Source organism: Pristiophorus japonicus, unplaced genomic scaffold (assembly GCF_044704955.1).
Source record: "Pristiophorus japonicus isolate sPriJap1 unplaced genomic scaffold, sPriJap1.hap1 HAP1_SCAFFOLD_1531, whole genome shotgun sequence".
Classification (NCBI taxonomy): Eukaryota; Metazoa; Chordata; class Chondrichthyes; family Pristiophoridae; genus Pristiophorus; species Pristiophorus japonicus.
Genome location: NW_027251208.1, coordinates 47,547 through 55,371, shown reverse-complemented (window position 1 = coordinate 55,371; position 7,825 = coordinate 47,547). Strand labels below are relative to the sequence as shown.

Below are 7,825 nucleotides of genomic sequence, written 5' to 3'. Positions count from 1 at the left end.
CATCATTAATTAACCCCTCACCTTCTTTTGCACAATGAAAGAAATGCTAACTGAGGGAGAGTCGATACTTCAATCATTTGTCCTGTGCTTTGGGGAGTGGGCAGGGAAGTGGACCTGAGTCCATGATTGCATCGGCCATGATCGTATTAAATGTCGGAGCAGGCTCGAGGGGCGTATGGTCGACCACTGCTCCTATTTCTTATCTTCTTATGTTCTTATGCATGTTGACCCATTTTACTCACTGTATTTTAGGAGTCTGGTTCAAAATCTTCATTGCTGATGACACCAGGAATCTGGGGCAACTTTTGTCAAATTTAACAGCACCGGTTATTCCGACCGTGCACAGAAAATAGAATCAGTAGTGAAGATAAAATCCTACGGTGCTCATTTTCAGATTCAATGCAGCAGGATTTCAAATAAAGTAAAAGAATTTTACAGTGAAAAGATTTAGAAGTGTTACTTGTATTTGTGTCTTTAATTAAACTTTGTGGCGTCTGATTCCCGTTCATGCCATTGCTGAAGAAGAAAGGAGGGTTTGACGTTGACCAGACTGCACTGCCCCTGATATTTGTGAGCTCATCCTTTATATTCAGTGGTTTCTCGCCCTTTGATGGGCTGCAGTGTAGCGGATATCACGTTGGCCTCACACGCAAAAGGTCCCCGGTGGATCCGTTTTCTCTCACTGAAAGTTATCTATTTATTGGTTAAATAAAGAGCAATTCAGGAATAAGGGAGCCCTTTTGCCAGGAGAATAAATAGCAAATAAAAACAGCAAATTCTGCAAATCTCAGCAAATCAGGCAGCATTTGCCAGGAGACTCAACTCGCCTCCGATTGTTCCCATTTGGCAAGTTTAAACAAAATGTTTCTGTCTGGGATCGAACCAGGGACCTTTTGCGTGTAAAGCAAACATGATAACCACTACACTACAGAAACCACTGATACAACAGCCCCAACAGAGGGGAGCTGACCAGTGAGCTCCCTCTGTGCTGATCGGGAATGTGTTGGCTCACCTGAAACAACTTCTGTCCCACACTGCAAGTTCTCAATCCTTCTCCTCCACTGCCCTTTACAGAAATGTCACGGATCACCCAGCCACCGTGTTCACTTCCACATCCTCACAGTGGGGCCACAGAGGCTCCTACCGTCTCCCCGCGATCAGCAAACTCGCCCAGTTTACAAAATTAAACCCGGAACACGTGCCCGGCAAAGGGCAGGAGAAGCCAGATAGTCTGTAAGCTCGGTCTATCACAGAAAGTATTGGTATTCATGGTGATTACAGCAATTATTAATCGTCTCACAGACCTCAATTATTTTTATGCGATGAATTGATCGAGTATCGTTACCAGGTCAGTGCGGCGGATCTTAACCCCTCGACCACCAGGGAACAGTTATGATAGATGTTGATATATTTATATATATTTATATAAGAACCTGAATATCAACGGCTAGCTACCTTGACCTCATGGCGAACAGCAGTGCATGTAACTTTGAGTGAAGTAAATTGGTCCACAATGAAACCCATTTCTTCTTTTGTTCCCTTTTAAATACTAGAAACTGAGACAGGGGGAATAAATAGAGAAATAAAAGCACAGGGATAGAGACAAGAGGAAGAGAGAAGGGGAAAGATACTGCCCCCACCCAGAACTAATGCAGAAACCCCTCTGCTGCGCTCGGGGTGGCCACCCACAGCCTGGATACACTAACGGGAGAACACCAGCGGCAGGTCGGGGCCATAAAAGGAACGGCGAGCGGCCCTGGGAGCAGCTTGGAGATCCCGGGAGACTACTCCAGGGAGCAGCGCGAGCTGGTGCAGGAGGGCGGCGGCAGCGAAGAGTGACATCATCAAGGTCCCGGTCGGTGATTGGAGCGTGGGCAGATACAGCAGGAGCGGCGAGATCGGGGCAAAGGAGCGGCGAGAGACTGTAGAGGGATGTGATCAGGGCCCAGGGGAGGCATGAGTTCAGGGCCAGGGGCCCAGGGACAGCACGGGCCAGCCCACACTGCGATATGTGTGCACACTGGGTCCGTGCAGCAGAGCTGGTCTCCAGTCGTCTTGTTTAACCCTTGCCACTGGACCAAGACCTCGCTCTGTCAAGCCCGTGTGATGGCTGGGGTGCAACGGCCATCACACGTTAAAAAAATCCACGCACAGGCATCTTCCACCCTTCAACATACATTTCAGGACCTGGAATATTGAAACACCTGTGAACTCATCCTTTTTTGGCGAGGAAGCAAGTCATCCTCTCTTCGAGGGACTGCCTATGATGATGATGAACTGGATTTGCTGCAGTCCGCGGGCAGCAGGTGATGAAAGCGGGCGTGAGAGGGTGAGTGACAGGTGGGCACTGCTTCTGATGCTGTCTGACCCACGCTGGGAGCGGCCGGGGATTTTAAAGCCCTTTCATTGCACCAATTCAGGGTAAATGAAACTGTGTTTCAGGAACCTTCATGTTTCCAAACATGGACAATTTGCACTGTAGACCTCGTGGTGCAACGGTAGTGTGTCTGACTCCCGATCAGAAAGCTGTGTATTCAAATCATGTCGGGATCATTGTTATTCAAAAGTTGCAAACTTCTTTGCTGTTTGGCAATAACCTGACTCTTGCGCCAAGGTTTGTCTCACTGTTTCCCTGGTGGCAGGCACAGATATGCCACATGCCCTCATTTACTTCATGTAACAAGACACAAAAGTTCAAAATTTAAATGAACTTACAGTCTGGATGGCCGAGCTGTCGAAGGTGCTGCGTTCAGTTTGCAGTCTGCTCTTAAAGCGCGGTTTCAAATCCCTTTTCTTATTTTTAGTCATTAAGCAAAACTCATTTGCTTGGCACCACGACCAGCTCCTTAAAAGTGGGATTTAGCAGTTCACCTGCTCGCTTAACATTTCCGTCTGACCGGGTGCTGAAAGTGGAGATGTTTCCGCAGTGTAGCGGTTAACACGTTCGCCTCACACGCGAAAGCTCACCGGGTGGGAATAGTTTCTGGAACTTTCTCCTCATGCATGCTCAGGGCGAGATTGTTCTCCTGTGAAAGGTCATATGATCATAAACATGTAAGGATTCGGAGCTGGAGTAGGCCATTCGCCCCCTCGAGCCTGGTCCACCATTCAAGAAGATCCTGGCAGTTCTTCGACAGCAAGTTTAAACATCTGGGGCGGAGCCAACAGGCGCCTGGCTGCAATCAGTGACAAAAACGTTTGCTTTAGCAGAAGCACAGCGAGCTCAGTTGATACAGCGTGAGATTTTTACTCTGAGGTTCTTGGGTTCGAACACCAAGTTTGTTGATTACTTTTTAACTACATTTTATGTTGCTTTCACGGGAATACATCGTTAATTAACCGATGATCTTCTTTTGCACAAATAAAGAAATTCTAACTGAAGGAGAGTCCATAATTGGATAATTTACCTATGCTCTGCAAGTTAACTCTTAAACCATAAACCATTTTACACACTGCTTTCGGGGTCTGGTTCAAAATGTTCATTGCTGGTAACATCAACAGGAGACTGGGGCAACAGTGAGACTGACTTTAGAGCAAGGGTCTGGTTATTGTGAAACACCAAAGAAAATATACATTCTGGAAGAAAAACATCGAAAGGAAATGTGACCCGACACCCAGAAAGAAGTGTTAAGACAGAAGATGAAATGCTGCATCCCTTTCTGCAAAAAATTCCTTTCACAAACATTTCTCTGACCGAAGCTGCACAAAACAAAAATGTTCGTTTCAAAGTCATTAAACTCCCGAATTTCTGCTTCACCAGAATCTCCTGAATCAGATGCCTCTAGTTTTGCCGACTCAATCCATGTCCCTTTGCAATGTTCTGCTTCCACCCACACTATGAAATGTGCCGCTAACTTATAGAATCATGGAATGGTTACAGCACGGAAGGCCATTCGGCCCGTCGAGCCCGTGCCGACTCTCAGCGAGTCCCACTCCCCCGCCCTTTCCCTGTAGCCCTGCAATTGTTTTTCCTTCAGACACTTATCCAACTCCCGTTTGAAAGATAAGATTGAGTCTGCCTCCACCACCCTTTCAAGCCGTGCATTCCAGATCCTAACCACTTGCTGCTAAATGGTCATCTCCTGTTCCTATGTGTAAAGTCTGGGAAACACGAGATCAATTCCTGCCACACTCACAGACTTCCTAAATATAGCACCGTCTTTCTATTCTCATAAAACCAGCTCCTGAAGTGTAGGCCAGCTGTGTAGGTGAAAGCTCTGGTTATATTCCTAACATCACTTCAATTGCAGTGTTTCCGTAGTGTAGTGGTTATCACATTTTCTTCACCCGCGAATGATCTTTGGTTCAAAACTGGGCGGAAACATTTTGAAAACCCGTTCAATTAAATATTAGAAAAAATGGATTTATTCATATTAATGTTTCAATATTAACAAAACACAATGTCCCACAGCCTTGTTAAATTTTCTGATTTCTATGTTCAGTTCTGTATACACTCAAACTCGACACTTGAACTGAATGCTCATAAAAGTATTGGAGTGGGAACTCACTGGATAACAGCACAGCTGGCAATGTTTGCAGAATATATTCGTGACACCAAAGCACACAATGACAACCTGGAACTGTGCGGCACAGTATCCTCGGGGAAAACAGTTGAAGTCCCTGAGAGGGCTTAAACCACCAACTTTTTGGTTAACAACCGAACACGCTAACCCATTGCGCCACAGAGACTGACACAAGTGTATACTGCAAGACATCCCAAACCAGGGCGTCCGTCAGTTAAAGCTTCAGATTGCTCCGACCAATTGGAACTTGTCCACTCTCAGTTGCACTTTTCCCAAATAAAGCGTAGGACATTCATTGTGGATATGTGGAAGCAGTCTGGTCCCGCACACTGCAGACACTTCCATGTCACCACCAACCAGCTCTCCCGCAACCGGTGTGATCTACCTTCCAGCCTTCCGGTGCCTTGTCTGTGACAAAGTATTCTGATTGTCCCGAAGCCTTATTAGGTTTTAATTCCTTTTCAGCTCCTGACTGCGGATATTCCTGTGATTAAACGGGAACTAAATGCTTGCAGGGACAGTTGGATTCACCATTTCTTTGCTTGGTGAAATTTCAAAGATTGAAAGTGACACATCAACCCCAAACCTCGTCACCTACTCGCTAACCGCTACACGCTGCTCCCGTGAGATGGAAGCCCAGTTGCTGTTTCAAGCTTGAATACAGGTACAAGCAGAACTCATTCAAAGAAAGTCCAAGTCCCTGAGGCACCTGATTATTTGCACCAAACTCCTTTGTAAAGAGTTGAGGTTCGTGTGGGGTGATTTGGGCACATCTTTCCCCACACTACAACACTTCAAACATAACTCAACGGCTGTAAAGCGCTTTGGGGCGTCATGAGTTCCTGAAAGGCACTGCAGAAATGCAAGTCTTCCTTTGCAAAATTTCTATGCAATTTCAAAACTCGCCGGCAAAATAATGGACTCGTCCAGGATTGGAACCCAGGACTTCTCACAAATTTCATTTAACTTCGACTCATCTAAAGTCACACCTTTAGATCAATGAACCAACTGCTTGACAATCATAACGGTAATGTATAGCCATTATAAAAGCAAGTTTTTGTGTGTGGCTACTCTTGATTAGAGAAGCACGTGAGACCGAATCAGTGACTTTGCTTTTTCGACCTGTCTTCTGAAGCGCCGCACGGTCCCACTCCGACAGTCAATGAGCTGTTGGGACGTTAGTGTATCCAGGCTGTGGGTGGCCACCCCGAGCGCAGCAGAGGGGTTTCTGCATTAGTTCTGGGTGGGGACAGTATTTCCCCTTCTCTCTTCCTCTTGTCTGTATCCCTGTGCTTTTATTTCTCTATTTATTCCCCCTGTCTCAGTTTCTAGTGTTTAAAAGGGAATAAAAGATGAAATGGGTGCCACTGTGGAACAATTTCTCTCGCTCAAAGTTAGATTCATGACCGTTGTGCCATGAGGTCTAGACAGCTTGCCGTTGACATACAGGTTCATATATAAATATATATTTTTATATTGATACAAATTATCGAAGCTGTTCCCTGGTTGAGTGGTTAAGATCCCGAGCATTAACCCTTTCCATTCTCAATCAGTTCATCGCAGAAACATAATTGAGGTGTGTGAGAGGATTAATGATTGCTGTAATCGCCGTTAATAACCCCACTACTATCTGTTACAGAATGAGCTTACACACTCTCCCGCTTCTCCTCCCCTTTGCCAGACACATGTCCCGGGTTTAATTTTACAAACTGGGCGAGTTCGCTGATCGCTGGGAGACGGTCGGAGCCTCTGTGGCCCCACTGTGAGGATGTGGAAGTGAACATGTGACATTTCTGTAAAGGGCAGCAGAGGAGAAGGATTGAGAACTTTCAGTGTGGGACAGAAGTTGTTTCAGGTGAGCCAACACATTCCTGATCCTCCTCTCTTCTTAGGTAATCCCGGAGTCGAGGATGACTTGCTTCCACATTAAAAATCAGTGGTGATCAGCACAGAGGGAGCTCACTGGTCAGCTCCCGTCTGTTGAGGTCACTGTGCCAGAGGTTTCCCTAGTGTCGTGGTCATCACGTTTGCTTTACATGTGAAAGGTCACCGGTTCGAAGCCGGGCGAAAACATTGTGTTGAAATTTCCTATAGGGGAACAATCGGAGGCGAGTCTTATCTCTTGGCAAATGCTAACTGACCTGCTGAGATTTCCAGCATTTGCTGTTTTTATTTGCTATTTATTCTCCTCGCAAAAGGGCTCCCTTATTCCTTAATTGCTCTTTATTTCACCAATAAATAGATAACTTTTAGCAAGAGAAAATGGATCCACCGGGGAACTTTGGCGTGTCGGAATAACCGGTGCTGTTAAATTTGACAAAAGTTGCACCAGATTCCTGGTGTCGCCAGCGATGAGGATTTTGAACCAGACTCCTAAAACACAGTGTGTAAAATGGGATATGGTTGAACAGTTAACATGCAAAGCACAGAACAAATGATTGAAGTATCGACTGTCCCTCAGTCAGCATTTCTTTCATTGTACAAAAGAAGATGACGGGTTAATTAATGATGCTTTCCCGTGAAAACAACACAAAAGTTAAACAAAAAACAGACGATGACTGGCAGGTGAGCGCTTCTTCTGATACCTGGTGGGAATGAGCAGGGATTTTAAAGCCCCTTGTATTGCGGAATCTTCATATAGACGAACACCTCACACTCCCTGTGTAGGCCTTGTGGCGCAACGGTAGTACGTCTGACTCCAGATCAGAAGGTTGTGTGTTCAAATCACGTCGAGGTCACTGCTCTTTTGGGTAATCCCGGAATTAATATTTTCTTTGCTGTTTGGCAATAACCAGACCCTTGCTCCAAGGTCTGTCTCACTGTTTCCCCGGTGTCAGGCAGAGAAACACCTGTTGCCCTCATTTATTTCTTGTGACAAGACACAAAAGTTCAAAATCAACCTGCAGGTGGCCATATACAGCACTGGATAGTCAGGACAGCCGAGCGGTCTAAGCTGTTGTGTTCAGTCTGCTCTGAAAGTGTGGGTTTGAATCCCACTTCTAGCACCTTTTATTTTTAGTCATTAAGCAAAACTCATTTGCTTGGCACAACGATCAGCTCCTAAAAAGTGGGATCCTGCAGTTCACCTGCTCGCTCAGCATCTCCATCTGACCTGGTGCTGAAGGTGGAGATGTTTCCGCAGTGTGGCCGTTCACACGTTCACCTTACTGTCATGTATCTCACACTACTCTGCAGTTCTAAGTCGTTTTGAACATCTCTTTCAGCCAGGTGTGGGTACCTTCAAAGGGGCTAAAGTTAAAATCTACATCACACAGGATGCCAGACCGGTCCATCACAAGGCT

At 45.9% G+C, this 7,825-nt stretch overlaps 2 non-coding genes across 2 annotated transcripts; one reads left to right on the top strand and one right to left on the bottom strand.

Moving 5' to 3' along the window:
* Nucleotides 1-862: 862 nt before the first annotated feature.
* On the bottom strand, nucleotides 863-935 carry trnav-uac (transfer RNA valine (anticodon UAC)). The gene has a single exon. It is a non-coding gene; the product is annotated as a tRNA-Val (tRNA).
* Nucleotides 936-7,189: 6,254 nt separating this feature from the next.
* Nucleotides 7,190-7,261, top strand: trnaw-cca (transfer RNA tryptophan (anticodon CCA)). The gene has a single exon. It is a non-coding gene; the product is annotated as a tRNA-Trp (tRNA).
* The last annotated feature ends 564 nt before the right edge of the window (nucleotides 7,262-7,825 follow it).